A 13,566-nucleotide genomic window follows, 5' to 3' on the forward strand; every position below is an offset into this window, starting at 1 on the left:
CAGTCCATTGTCACCTCCTCACCGCCCTGACCTCCCTTTCCAAATTCCAGCCCTTTTGTTCTCTGGCGTAGCCCCTCACCCTGTTTTCTTTCTGACTTGTCTTGCTCTCTGGCTCTTGTATTGCCCTGTTTCTTTGTCTCTTTCTTCCCTAGCACGTGAGCTGCCCAAACTCAGGAACTGTGTCTTTGCTGTCCGCTGCCTCCTGGTGCCTGGGACAGTGCCTGACAAGAACATGTGCTTGTTGATTGCCATGATGGGACAAATGAATGAGTGGGTGCTATTACGATCATTCTTGCTCTGCAAAAGCTGGAGAGAGATAAGTTGAGGAGGGAGTTAATGTGATTGTGTCTCATAAGAGAAAATCCAGTGGCCTGACCCTGCCTGTCTTCTGCCAGAGACCAGTGGGCTTTCTGTGGTCGGGGCTCAGTCTGCCTGCTGCGATGGTTACCAGGCGCCACGGGCTCCGGAAGAAAGGCAAGGCCAGTCTGACTCTGCTATTCTACTCAGCTTGTCACACATGTTCCCTGAGTGGCCCAGGTGGCCGCCCCCACCTTGTCTTGGCTCCATTGTGCCCGCGGGAGAGAGGAGGGAGAGGCTGGGGGTTCTGTAAAACTGTCCCCGCTCAATCCGCACATGTTGAGGACCAACTCACGCGTCAGCAGCCCACGGTCCCTGCCCTCAGGGAGGTTTCTGGCAGCTGGGAGGGGCCAGGAGACCAGCACCGGCTTAGCTGTGTATAAAAATAGCATGCACTCTACCGTGGGAGGGAGGACGCAGGCCCCCGGGGGAGCCAGTGGGAGCGCTCTCCTGCCCCTCCTTCCTGCTGCACACTCGCCGGATGCAACCCCCTGGCCTGAGGCGGCTGGGCTCCTACTTCCGCGGCGCTGGAATCCCAGATTCTCAGCACCCTGGAGCGAAGCAGCGTCTTCTGTAACAGCAGGCCCAACCCGAGGCCAAGGCCAAGAGGTTAAAAGGTTTGCTGGAGGCCTCGCAGCAGGTATGGCAGCGCTTCCGGAAGGGTGTCTGGCTCTTCCCATGGCGCTAACTTGGCAGTGATGTCCTGGAATCATCTTATTTCTCTGCTCCTTCAGCTGGACACTCCAACCCAGCTCCTCACTGCAGAGAACACTCCTGAGCTCCAGAAAGCCTTGGGAACTGACCACAGCTCCCTAAGGAGCTCCTGCAGACTTTGGGGGGTCCAGGGCTGAGGCCTATTACCTTCACCGTCACTATCACTCTCATCTCCATCACCACCATCAACTCCATCACTACCACCGTTAGGGGGTGAACTGTGTCCCCCCAAAAGATATGTTGAAGTCCTAACTCCCCAGTACCTGAGAATGTGACCTTATTTGGAGATAGGGTCTTTACAGAGGTAATCAAATTAGGATGAGGTCAGTAGGGTGGGACCTAATCCAATAAGACTGCTGTCCTTATAAAAAGGGGAAATGTCGACACAGAGACAGATACACACAGAGGGAAGACAATGTGAAGGGAGAATGCCATGTGAAGACAGAGGATTGGAGGATTGGGGTGATGCGTCTACAAGCCAAGGGATGCCTGAGCTACCAGAAGCCAGGAGAGAGGCCGGGGATGGTTCCTTCCCTAGAACCCAGTTTGTGATACTTTGTTAGGCAGTCACTATCAGCATCACCTTCACCACCATCATCATCACTGTGGCATCGAAGCCAGCATCGCCACTGTATTAGTTTCCTGTGGCTGCATAACAAATCACCACAAACCTGGTGGCTTAAAACAAGATTATTCTCTCTGAGTTCTGCAGGCCAGAAAGCCGAAATCAAGGTGCCAGCAGGGCTGTGTTCCCTCCCGAGACTCTGGGAAGAATCCTTCCTTTCTATTCCAATTTCTGGTGGCTCCAGGTGTTCCTTGGCTTGTGGCTGCATTGGTCCCATCTCTGCCTCAGCCTGCACACGGCCTTCTCCTCTTCTGTGTCCTTGCCTTCTGTCTCCTATAAGGACACTTGTGATGACATTGAGGCCCACCTGGGTAATCTAGGATGATCGGATCTCAATATCCTTAACATCTACAAAGAACCTTTCTCCAAATAAGGTCACATTCACAGGTTCCAGGGATGAGGATGGGGACATATCTTTTGCGGGGGCCACCATTCAACCCACTACAACAACCAGCATCACCACTGCCAACAGCATCATTGCCAACATCAGTTAAGTACTAGTATGTACCAGGCCTTAGTCCAGGTGCTTTTCCTGTACCATCTCTTTTATTCCTTAAGACAAAGGTAGGGCGGGTACTGTTATTATCCCCATTTAACACATGAGGAAATTGAAGCTCAGAGAGAAGAATTCACTTGTCTAAGGTCTCCCTTAAAACCCAGGCAGTCTGACTTCAGTGCCTCCTGCCTCACCATAGTTGTCCTGCCCCACCCCCACCCTGTTCCCGAACTTCTGATCGTACAGATAATTCCATGGAAGAATCAGAGTGGGGCAATGAGCACCCGAATGGGAGGCAAGGCCCCTGGGTTCTGGTCTAGGTTCTGCCACTAGTTAGTAGTAGTCAGGTCTCTTCCCCTCTCTGGGCCTCAGTTTGCCCATCTGTAAAACAGGAAAGCAGTTGGTGTGGATAATCTCCAAGATCCTCCCAGCTCTGAAGTTCTGTGATGCTGGGTGTCATCTGACAACTCAGTTCTATTCAAACGCTGCCCATGGGTACAACTCTCACACCAGCTCAACTCTCTAAACCTGCTACCTACTGCCAGAGATGGGTTTGCTTGGAAGGCTGGCGGCAAGGGCTGGTGATAGAGATGGGAAGGGTGGTGCTGTTTTCCCACCTTTCCCTCTGCCTTTCCACACCACCAGGCTGGCAGCAAGCTGCTGAGGAAGGACTAGGGGGAGCGGGTACAGTCTTCTCTTGCAGCTCAAGACTTTTGATTCATACGTTCAGGGAGGGCTCTGAAGCTGAGAGCTCTGCGTGGATGCTGGGAACAGAGCTGAAGATAACTTGATTTTGCTGCCACACCCCAGGCCTTAGTGGGGAACTGGCCCTCACGCTAGACTCCAGAGTATGCAGAAACCATCCTGGGGCCAAAAAAGCCCTTGTTGATCATCTAAGGCCAAGAGACTGGGAGAGGCTGCAGTGACCAAACCCCAAGCCTCCTGCCCTTGGAAGGGGAAAAAAAAAAAACACAAAACAGCCTGAGGAGAGTCTCTGAAAGTTCAGTTTCCAAACCTGGTCTGTTCATTAGGGGTCGTTTGTTTATAAGTATAAACATTTTTTTAAAGTCCTTTTTATAGTATGAACTCAGGCCTTTTTCCTCTGGCTTTTTCCTCTGCTTCTCTGTCCAGAGCACAACTGTGCATTTCAGCTAATAATTATTCAAGAGTGGGGAGTTAAGTTAGGGACAGAATTGCAAACTTTAATTAGCAGGTGAGATTAACATCCCAGCAGGGACTTCGGGGGTGGGGCATCCTTCAGGCCCATCTGATCCCCTTGGACACACCCCAGACAAACCCCCCCAAGTTGAGGGCTCCCGGTGGGGTAAGCCGGAGTCAGACCAGCCAGGGTTTACACCCGCCGAGTTAATCTCCCCTCGCCGGGCCTCCAGCTGAGCCTCGCCCTCTTCCAAGGCCCTGAGTCCAAGCACTGGCTCTGCTCCCCTGCCTCTGCTGGTTTTGTCCCCGCAGGTGTTTGAGCAGAATGAAAACTGGCTGTGTGACCCTGGGCCAGTTGCTCACCCTCTCAGGGTACAGGAGTCTAAGTGGGGCGGTTTGTTGGAAGCCAAGCCCCAGGCCGGTGGAGGAATTCGGCCCTCCTCCCGGGCACACCCAGGGCTCACGCGCCGCCAGCCTGCCCTTGCTGGGTTCAGACAAGGCTGAGAATTTTCTGGTCTTTATCTGGTTTAGTTTTGAGTGCTTCCAGCGGCAGCGGGGCCGTTCCACCACAGTCCCCAGGAAATTGGTCCACGTAGGACGGAGCCTTCCCGAGAATGAAGTCATCTGTTCCTTTTTTATTTTTTGTTGCCTTTTCTCCTTCAGCACGAGTCACCCGGCCTCTGCAGTCTCTCCCCGCGAAAACACGGCCCGCGAGGGGGTCAGCCGGGCTGGCTGGGGGAAGGAGCGAGGAGAGAACCCCACAGGCCGGGGCTGCCCGGGGCGCCCCCTCGCCGCCCCAGATCTTTGCCCAGCGCCCGCCTCCCGTTCCCACCCGCGACTTCCCCGGGACCGCCCGAAAGGTGAGCTCCCGGTAGGCTGCCCGCGCTCCGGCGCGGCCAGCTCGGCAAACAATAACAGTAAATAACGCTCCCTTGTCAACGTAATAAAAACGGAAACGGTTACAATGTTTCTTAATAGGCGTCCCCCATCAATCTCCCTCCCTCTCTAGCTCCCCGGCCGCGGGCACCGGCAGGGCGGGGCGGGGCTGGGAGGAGGGGAAAACGGGGCGCGCGGGAGGGGGCCCCGTGCCGGAGGGGGAGAACGCCGGGGGGAGAGCGGGAGCACAGCAAGTGAGAGACGAGGGGGCGCGGGCGACCGGGGTCACGCGCGCCAGCCGAGCCGGGAAGCGGCCGCGGTGAGTAACAGCGTTGCCATGGCGACGTGGCCGCGAGGAACAGGAAGCGGCAGAAATAGCAGCCGCCGCGGCCAGCGCGCCCGGCCCCTCCCCCCGCGAGCCCGTTGCCACGGAGACCGGCCGGAGCGAGGCTGCGCGGGCGGCGGCGGCCTCCTGCGCCCCGGCCCGCGCATGCGCCCCGGGCCGACCCCGCGCGACGGCCGCGGGAGTAACCAGCCCCGGCGCCGCCGGGACCCCAAACCTGCCTGACCGCCGGGCTTGGGTGGGAAAAAAAAAAAAAAAGCAAAAGTGTTTGCTGTTTGCCTTTGTAAAGCAGCCCCGCCTTTGTTCCTGGCGGATTCGCTGGTTTCCAGGCGTTGAAGGCGGGGTGCCGAGGGGGAGGGACACGTCAGCCAGCGGTCCCAAATGTTTTCTGAGCGCTAGGCGCTGGGTCGCGTGCGGGACGCCGAGGGGACGCGGTACACCGGCCCTGCCCTCCCGGAGGCCCGGCCTGGGATGGTCTAACTAGGCCCCGGGGCTGACCTTGGCTGCCTGAAGCCCTCTCTGAGCCTGACCTCCCCATCGGGAGAGGGGGGACTTTTTCCAGGTGATGCCCAGAGGTCCCCCCACCTCTGTGTTGCCTGCTCCCTTTCCCCTCATATCACCTTCCCCAGATTCTAACCCGCAGAGATCACAGAGGGAGAAATAAAATCCTGCCAAGCCCCAGGCTCCCTCTCCACTCTCTGTTCACCAGAAAACTATGAACAGTCCGCCCCCTGCCCCTCACCCCACCAAAAAAAAAAAAAGTTGAGGGAAACCTAAATGTTTCATAAACAAAAGCCACTCGGCAACAACTTGTTTATGTGGAAGCCTGGCTGCAGCCTTGCACGTCTGAGGCAGCGTGTGTGTGTGTGTGTGTGTGTGTGTGTGTGTGTGTGTGTGTGTTGGGGGGAGGGAGGGGACATGAACATCTCTGAGGCTGTTTGTGCAGGATTTTTTTCTCTCCAGATTTTGTTTGTTTTTAATAAGGGTCAGAGGTCTGGGCTTCTGTGAGGAAGGAGGAAGGGTCATCTCGGATGGACAGGCCAGGAGGTCCCAGGAGGACAAGTCAGGGGGCCTGTGTGCTGGGGCGGAGGCCAGAAGCCAGAGCCTCCCCATCTGGCACAGCTCCTGGCAGGCAGGGGGGTGTCAGTGGGTGCCAGGCTTTCTGGGCTGCTCCCCAGGGTATGGCCCCAGCGAGGGCCCAGGCCAAGGACTCGAACCTGTCTCCCCTGGCCAGGACCTCTGTCATTTCTCCAGCCCCTGCCCTGGCCACATTGGCCAAAAGAGAAGGCAAGCAGAGCAGCCCAGGTCTCTGAGGTTTTCTATAATGGAAATGAGAAGCTTTTGTTTTTTGTATGGGGCTGACTTAGATTTTCAGCATCCAGGCTGACCAGATGGGAATGTAGGGAGCGCGTGTGCGCGCAGAGGGGGACTTGCTGCTTCAAATCTCCTCCCCACCCCACCACCATCCAGCCTCCTTCCCCGGTGTGGCCTTGTGCAGGCTGATGGGTTTCTGGCCACTCAGCGTGGGCAGAGCTAAGGAGAGTGGGAGGGGCTGGAGTGATGTTCCTTGCCCCCTCTTCCCTCCCTCTTTTGATATGCGGGAGAGGGGCCCCAGCCCTGAAGGGGAGGCTTGACTGATGATCAGAACACTTCAGGTCCACCATGGCCGACTTACCATCATATTTATCCCTCGTCTTCTTGGAGGATGAAAGAAATACATGGAAGGGAGCTAGGAGCAGTTGGTACAATAAAGACAAGCTGCCGCCTCTGTTCAGAGGGCAGTAGCATGTGCAGGGCTTCAGAACCAGTCCTGGTGGTGAACAGCCTTGGCCCCCCCCAAAGCTTGTAGCTCTGGACAATAAGGACAATGCAGTGCCTACCTCGAAAGTTGTGACGGTTCCATTAAGTTATGCATAAAAGCTCTTAGCACGGCGCCAGGCACAGAGTAGGTGCTCAGAACATGGCAGCTCTTATTGGAGCTGGAAGAGGTTTACCACTCTCCCTGGTATGACTCAGGATTGCCGCCTTGGGCCCTGAGGTCCATCTTTGGCACAGGCTCTGCCACCAACCAACTATACAATCTGAGGCAAGTCACTTACCTTCTTGAGGCCTCAGTCTTCCCATCTGGCAAATGGGAAGATAATAATCACAACAACCACTGATGGGGAACTTACTCTGTGCCAGGCACTACCCCAAGGTCTGTGCATTTCTTTATCTAATTTAGCCTTCAAACAACCCTGAGAGGTTAGTACCATGGTGATCCCAGTTTCACAGGTGAGCGGACAGAGCCTTAGAGAGGTGAAATCACTTGCTGGGGATTACCCAGCTAGAAGGTGGTCCAGAACGCAAAGTTGGTCAGATTGTCCTGCACCCCGAGATCAAGCTTTGGGTTGTTTGTATTACTACCGTTCTCCCCACCTTCCTGCTCATCCTCTGACCTTTTCTGTGGCTCGGACCCCAGCCCTCCTTCTGCATCTGCACCCTGGGCTTCAGCCATTCTGGCTCTCCTGAGACTGGTAGGGACCCAGCCCTTTCGGTGGGAGATACCCTCAGGGGTACATCTGCTTTAGGAGAGCCAGGTGGGCCCCACACAGGCCCTGTGGTCAACCTGGCAGCTCACACCAGTTCTCCCACTGTTTTTGTCCCTCCCTGCTATATTTATACGGAAGTGTTGGGGTCCCTTATACTTCCAGGTGGACGTGTGGCATCCAGATGGTGCCGTTAATCGAGCTGGAAGCCATAAATCTCCGCTATTGTCCCAGCTCCTCCTCCCCTCTGCTGTGCTGTCACTTCAAGGCACTGGTGGGAGAGGCACCCCACCAGCCCCACCCACCCGCCCCAGGCTTTGTTCCCACTCTGTAGCCAGGCAGGAAATGGCCCAGTTGTGGCGTCCACTGCCTCCATGTGAATCCTGGCCCTGTCCCTTCCAGGCAGTGAGGCTTTGGCCAAGCACTTAATCATCCCGGTACCCTCAGTTTCCTCTTCCATAAACTCAGGATGGTCACAGCACCTGCCTGTCCCACCAGATGGCCGATGTGTAATGAGCGCTCCTCCCTGCCCAGCTCCCAGAGGGTCCTCAGGATGTCACTGGTTGTAGCGAGCACTTACTCCGTGCTGGGTGATGTCATGCATTAGCTCAATGAATTGTCAAACAAGCACTTTATTACCCCATTTTACAGGTGAGAAAGCTGCGATGCACGAGAAGGGAAGTGAGTTGCCCAAGGCCACATAGCCAATTAGCAGGGGAACTGGGATTAAACCAGGCAGGTCTGTGTGGCTTTAAAGTCCCTGATGTAACCCCAGGTTCCTGGCCCTCCCCACTGGAGCCCCTGTGGGGCTCTCCACCAAGGTCTGCAGTGACAACATCGTTAGCCCTGCTCAGAGCTGCTTCTATAACCCAGGCATGAGAGGACCTGGGTTAATAGGTCCTTAATGAAGCCAGAAGAGACATCTGTATCTTCCCGGGGCAGGGACCAAGGAGCCAGGTGCAGTAGACGGGTCCTAATGAAAATGCTGGGGAGGGGGAGGGGCCATGGGCGAACTGCCTGCTCTTGTGTCAAAGTCAGTCCTCTCACCCTGAGTCACTGGATGCCTCCCATGTAGGGGACAGTCACCCATCACTCATTCCACCCTTTCTTTCTTCCTTTTATCCATCCAGTCACCCACCCACCCATCCACCCGCCCTTCCATCCATCCATCCATCCATCCACATATCCTTCCTCCCTCCCATCCTTCTCTCCATCCTTCCACCAACCCATCCATCCACCTACTCATTCACTCACTTCCTTCCTCCCTCCCACTCTCCCTCCCACTCTTCGTTCGTTCCTTCCTTCCTTCGTTCCTTCCTTCCCTCCTTTCCTCCTTCCTTACATCCATCCATTGTTTATTGAGCACCCATCTTAAGCCAAACCTTACATTAGGTGCCTAGTGTCCCTCCCTCCGAGGGCCTCAAATTCTAAAAAAGACATAACTAACTATGCACGCACAGGATGCCAGGAGATGAGAGGGCATCGTGGGGACTCTGACACTGGGCTCTGCAGACCCACCTCAGCCAAACTCTCTGGGTGACCTTGGGCAGATCACCCCCCCCAGAGGGTCACTCTCTCCCAACCTGTACAAATAAGGGCCCTATGATCTCCCCTATTCTGCAATTCTAAAATTCTAAGCAGGATGAGGAAGCTCCTAATTAACTTGTTCCCACCCTAGTCCCTAGGACCTGCCCTCAACACCCTTCAAGTCCCCAGATGGAGGCCCGGGTCTACTTTAACTGACCCAGAGAATGAAAGACAAGCTGGGGCTGGGGGGCTGGGGGGCTGGGGCAAAGTGCTGGACCAGGAGGCAGGAGACCAGGTGACGTGTGGCCAAGGGAGATGACTTCCCAGGTGGTCCCTCAAGTCGGTTGAAGAGCCTTAGAGGACTCAGGGAACCTCAGATGTTGGGGTCATTGCTATTATTGTTATGGTCGTGTTGTTACAATGAAGGGAGCTGGTCTCGGGGGACTGGCTTTGGGAGGTGTTATTCATTCAACAGTCACCGTTTATTCACTCACTCACTCAACAAATGTTTATCACTGTGACCTGTGCTGTGTACTGGGCCCCAGGCCAGGTGCTGGGACAGATACAAGATCAGACTAGACCTAAAATCTAGGAAGAGTGGTGAACAGGTGTCACCTTGGTTGCCAACTCCACACTTGGTAAAGCCTGTGTTGAGAAGGATTGTGAGGCTTATAGGGAAAGAGTGCTGTGATCAATTAGTCATGTCTGCCATGAGCACAGAAAGGGAAGCAAGACCAGTGTATTTGCCAGTCTTAACACTGAAGAACAGGAAGAACCTCAGACAGGAGACCCTTTTGACTGTGACTAGCCTGGTACACAAACTTGGACAAGTCATTGACCTACTGCCTGCCTCTTTTTACAGATGCTGATAGGAGACTCCGCAGTTTTAGAGACAGAAGGAGCTAGAGCAGGACAGCCCAGCCTTCCTGTTTGAACTCCTCCTGCTCTGGGTGGACGTGAGGATCAAATGTGATATTCCCCTACATGAAAACACAAGGCTGTCAGTAAATGCATGGCGGGGTGGGAGACCAGGAGCCCAGCAAAGCCGGTCCCCAGCTGCTCTGCTGACTGTCCTTGTCTGGAACTCAGCTTCTCCACGTGCACAATAAGGAGGACAGACAGGGTAAATCCTGAAGAGTTTCCCAAATCTGCTGTCGTCTGATGTCTGTAATGCTGAGGCCCTTGGCAGGGGTTGGGGTGAGGGAGAGAATGAAAGAGAACCTCTGGAGGTAAGATGGTGGAAAGGAACTCTCCAGTACTCTTGGCAGTGTCCGAGACCCTACCCCTCCGAGGGCAGCTGGAGGCTGGGAAGGAAGTGGGGAAGGGGCGTGGGGCTGCTACAGCACCCGAGGGGAGGCCACCTCTGCTGGGTTCGTTCTGAGGGTTGTTCAGCTCCACTGTGGGTCACTTCCCAGGTGTACCCCATAGATGCCATCCCTGAGCGAGGAAGGAAAGAGGGAAGAGAGTGGGCAATGTGGGGACCCAGGAAGGGTTGGAGGGGCTGAGAGCCCTGACTGGTGGGAGTCTGTGTCCCTGGCAGTGATGGCCCCCCGGCCCCAGGGAGAGTGAGCTGGGGGCAGAAGACTCAGGCCAAACCCCGGTGTTCAGCAAAGAGCAGAAGAAAGACAGGGGCAGATCCCTGGAAGGCCTGGAGCCACCAGTGGTCCTCGAAAACAGACCTTGCAAGTCTCCACAAGCCTGACTCGGGGTTTTGGAGCATCAAGACTGTATGACCCACCCACTCCCCTTTAAAATCCCTCGTGGTTCCCAGCTGCGTTAAGGTGAAGTCCGAACTCCTTAGAGGCGGCACATGCTGCTGGGTGAGAACTGGGAGCCTGGATCCAAGTCCCAGACCAGCCACTGTCAGATGTGTGACCACCAGCCACTTACCTAACCTCTCTGGGCCTCAGTTACCTCATCTGTCCATGGGGATGATAAGAGTATTCACGTAATGGGATTGCTGGAGGAGTCAGTGAGCCTCAGTGCTTGCGATGGGCTTAGCGTGGTGCTGGACACATGATAACTGTTCGATAGCAGATGGCATTGTTGTCATTATTGACTCGAAGACTTGGCAGAGCATGGCACAGAAGGCCTTGACCGCATGAAGCCAGGTCTGCCTCTCCTGTCTCATCAGCTCCAGCCACTGGACTCCACTCCGACTGCACCGAGCTGCTCTGTCCTCCCAGCACGCCATGTTCTTTCATGTCAGGCCGCTGGGCCTTTGCTCGTGCTGTGCCCTCTGCCAGGAGCGCCCTTTCCTCTCCACGCTGCTCTCAGACCCCAGTCAGTTGTCAGTTGCTCTGGGAACCACCCTCCCGGCGAGTTGCTCGGCATCCTCTATGCATTCAGAGTTTCGTGCACACGCGGCCCCGTGGCCATTGCCCATGTGGCGTCCGTGTTTCCCTCCCACCTGACTCTCCTGCTGCAGCCCGTCCCCAAGCTGTGAGCACTCACAGCAGACGCAGACCCCTCCCCGCTCCTGCGCCTCTTCTCCCTTATCAAAGAGAAGCAGGATGCCTGAGCGCCTCTCTGATGATTCCCATGGGAGAAGTTTCTATGAAATGCTGGGGCCTCCAAGTTAGAGCTCAGCACGAGGGGGAGGGTCAGAGGGCCCCCCCCTACCCGCCCTCCCACCCCAGCCCCTGCACCTCTCCTAGCCCCTCCCCTGCTTATCTCCACTGCCTTCTACTCCTGGCCTGGGCAGAGCGACTGATCTCCGGGATTGAGTGGGGAATGGAGAACAGGGGGTAGATGGGCAACAGATACCCACCCAGGTCCTACTGGAGCTGCTGGGGTCAGAGAGGACGCCCCCTCACTGCCCCGTGAGCTGTCTGCAGTGCGGGGGCAGCCGGGCGGGGGGTGCTCTGTGGCCAGCCCTGGCTGGGCTCTTGTCCCCACTGTTCTCACTGTGTCCCTGTCTGGCCACTAGGCCTCTTTCTGCCGAGGGCCTCTGCAGGATGCTCAAATTGAACGAAGTCCATTTGGCAGATGAGAGAGCTGAGGCCCAGGGAGGGAAAGGGGTGTGTCTGAGGTGACAGGGTGAACCCAGTGTTTTTTTTTCTGTAGCTCACTGCCCTGCCAGGAGAGGAGAAGACCTACAGACCTTGGCTTTGACCTTGAGGAAATGGAAAAACTTGGACCTTAAAGACAGATTTCCATGGCTAAGACATGGGCAGGCTGTGTGACCTTGGGCACGTTACCTAACCTCTCTGAACCTCATGTGCTAGTGAGGATTCAGTGAGCTGACAACTGTACAGGGCCTAAAAGGCCTCCTGGCATGGACTAATCTCTCAGTAAACCGGTGCTTTCTCTTTTTTTTTTTTTAATTTTATTTATTTATTTATTTATTTTTGGCTGTGTTGGGTCTTCGTTTCTGTGCGAGGGCTTTCTCCAGTTGCGGCAAGTGGGGGCCACTCTTCATCGAGGTGCGCGGGCCTCTCACTGTCGCAGCCTCCAGACGCGCAGGCTCAGTAGCTGTGGCTCATGGGCTTAGTTGCTCCGCGGCATGTGGGATCTTCCCAGACCAGGGCTCGAACCCGTGTCCCGTGCATTGGCAGGCAGATTCTTAACCACTGCGCCACCAGGGAAGCCCCGGCGCTTTCTTATGATTCAGGAGCAGGTAAGCCTCACCTTGAACAAATGCAGCCGACGAAATTTGTTTTTATTAGACGTGGTCATTCCCCTGCCCTTTTTTATGTTATGGGAAAATCCTCAATGTTGTAAAAGGAACCACTGCAGGTTTGTCTGGGTATAGTCATGGCGGACCTGACAGATGTCCTGCTGTGCCTCTAGAAGCTGTGACCTCAGGAGAGGGACTTGCTGACTCTGGACCTCAACTTGCTCATCTTCAAAATGGGGATAATGGCACCTCCCTCCGAGGACTGCTGTGGGGCTCAGTGAGATAACTTAGGGCTTGGTGATCACAAGCCTTCCAGATCCCATATTTTTCACAAACTAGGGATACCCGTTATGGAGAAAGTGCTTGCCTTTGGTTGTGGGCTTGGGAGACTTGGTCTTAGGGTTTATGTTTCCTGGGGAGGGATGGTGTCCGAAGCTCCTGGGCTAGGTGAGCGGGGTCCCTCCAGGACAGGGAAGCCCCACCTGGCAGCCCCTCCTGCTGCCTGGTCCACAGCTGGCCATCCCTTCCTTCCCACCCTCGCTGGAGGCCCGTGATGCTGGGCCTCCTCGCCTTGCTGCTGGCGCTGCGCAGCTGCCCTTTGCTGAGGGGGCGGGGGTGCACATTTTCCAGGCGATGTTTCCCTGGCAGCTCTGAAAATTAATTGGCCTTTAAAGTGGCATAGTATTTGTTTTCATTAGCAGGAAATTGACCAATTTCTTAATAAGGGGCTTTGTGGAAGCTCCATATTTGGGGTTGGTGGTATGTGTGTGTGTAAGGGGGTTCGGTGATCAAGCAAGAATGACACCCACAGTCCAAGAGGGGACTTTCAGGTACCACGGAACTTGGCCTTCCTGGCTGCAATTCCTCCTTTCAGGGAATGAGAGGGCCTGTCATGAGGGTCAGGGAGGTGAGAAGGACAGAGGTGACAGGCCTGCCAGACTGGGAACAAAGTCTGGAGACAGGGGGAGGGGAGGGCTCTGGGCCCGGGGACACACAGAGGGCCAGGTGGCTTGGCCACAGGCCTCTAGGGGATCTGACAGCCTCAAATTCTGCCTCTGACCTTGGTCTAGTGGGTATAGGTCACTGATCCTCCTGGCCTTAGCAATGCTCCCTCCCCATCTGAGGAATTAACAGAGTAAATCAGTAGGGCTTTCTTTTTTATTTTTAAAATTAATTAATTAATTAATTTTTATTTTTGGCTGCGTTGGGTCTTCATTGCTGCACGGGCTTTCTCTGTTTGCGGTGAGCGGGGGCTACTCTTCGTTGGGGTGCGGGGGCTTCTCATTGCAGTGGCTTCTCTTGTTGCAGAGCACGGGCTCTAGG

At 55.4% G+C, this 13,566-nt stretch overlaps 1 long non-coding RNA gene across 3 annotated transcripts; it reads left to right on the forward strand.

Annotated features, from left to right (window-relative positions):
* The first annotated feature begins 867 nt into the window (after positions 1 to 867).
* Positions 868 to 11,940, forward strand: LOC132367991 (uncharacterized). Of its 3 annotated transcripts, none has more exons than XR_009503903.1 (4): positions 868 to 997; positions 4,014 to 4,210; positions 9,487 to 9,853; positions 11,691 to 11,940. It is a non-coding gene; the product is annotated as an uncharacterized LOC132367991 (long non-coding RNA). The 3 variants fall into 3 exon arrangements; XR_009503904.1 differs by lacking the exon at positions 868 to 997 and adding an exon at positions 3,678 to 3,722; XR_009503902.1 differs by lacking the exon at positions 868 to 997 and having other exon boundaries at positions 3,781 to 4,210.
* Positions 11,941 to 13,566: the final 1,626 nt, after the last annotated feature.

Source organism: Balaenoptera ricei, chromosome 6 (assembly GCF_028023285.1).
Source record: "Balaenoptera ricei isolate mBalRic1 chromosome 6, mBalRic1.hap2, whole genome shotgun sequence".
Classification (NCBI taxonomy): Eukaryota; Metazoa; Chordata; class Mammalia; order Artiodactyla; family Balaenopteridae; genus Balaenoptera; species Balaenoptera ricei.